Source organism: Penaeus monodon, chromosome 20 (genome assembly GCF_015228065.2).
Source record: "Penaeus monodon isolate SGIC_2016 chromosome 20, NSTDA_Pmon_1, whole genome shotgun sequence".
NCBI classification, from domain to species: domain Eukaryota; kingdom Metazoa; phylum Arthropoda; class Malacostraca; order Decapoda; family Penaeidae; genus Penaeus; species Penaeus monodon.
Genome location: NC_051405.1, coordinates 46,108,356 through 46,109,195, shown reverse-complemented (window position 1 = coordinate 46,109,195; position 840 = coordinate 46,108,356).

Genomic DNA, 840 nt, shown 5'->3' with positions numbered 1-840 from the left:
TTCCGGCCCTTTTTTTTATAACTTAAGAGTTTCTCAATTCAAAGATTTTCATCTATGTCAAAACATAATTAATCCCCCAAAAAATTAATTTTCCAGTGATTTCATTTTGCTTAGTCATGTATTGACTGACCTGGGTACAAAGCATCATTCCACTACTATAGAGCTTATGTATAGTGATGGGTAATGATTCTTCTATCTCACTATGCTCAGAGAAAAGGAAGAAGTTGTGATTATATTACCAGAATGATGCTATGCATTGGGTAGGGGCACCAATTCAGACAAGGTTTTAGTTGGTAACATGGCATTTAAGACTTTCCTATAAAATATGAGAGCACATTAACTAATGATTTTGATGAAATTATTATTTCTTATTAATACATGCACCATACCCATTATAAACAAAAAACAACCAAATTTTTTGTACAAATAAAAAAAATGAGAAAACATAGGTCTCAAGATTGTTTACTTTTTCTAAAAAGAAATAAATCTCTTCTCTTATAAATATATACCCAAGAGTAAAACCTATTTGTTATTTAGGAGTTCATACTAGATGGAAAAGGAGACTAAAAACTAATGTACATCCCTCTTTCCTCATCCAAGGAATGCTGAAAACCCAACTGACCTGAAAGCCCTAACTTAATAAGCACTATGTAAGGACATTTTTGTATGCAGGTATACATATATGTAAACTGGGCTTGTTCCTGTGCAATGGCTGATCTTGCAAGTTTCAAATCAATTTACTTGATTTAAATTTAACAAAGGAAGTAAAAGGAAAGAGACAAGGAACTTGACAGACAGGTAACAAAAGCAGTCTTTATCAGGTATTAACCCGTTATTGAC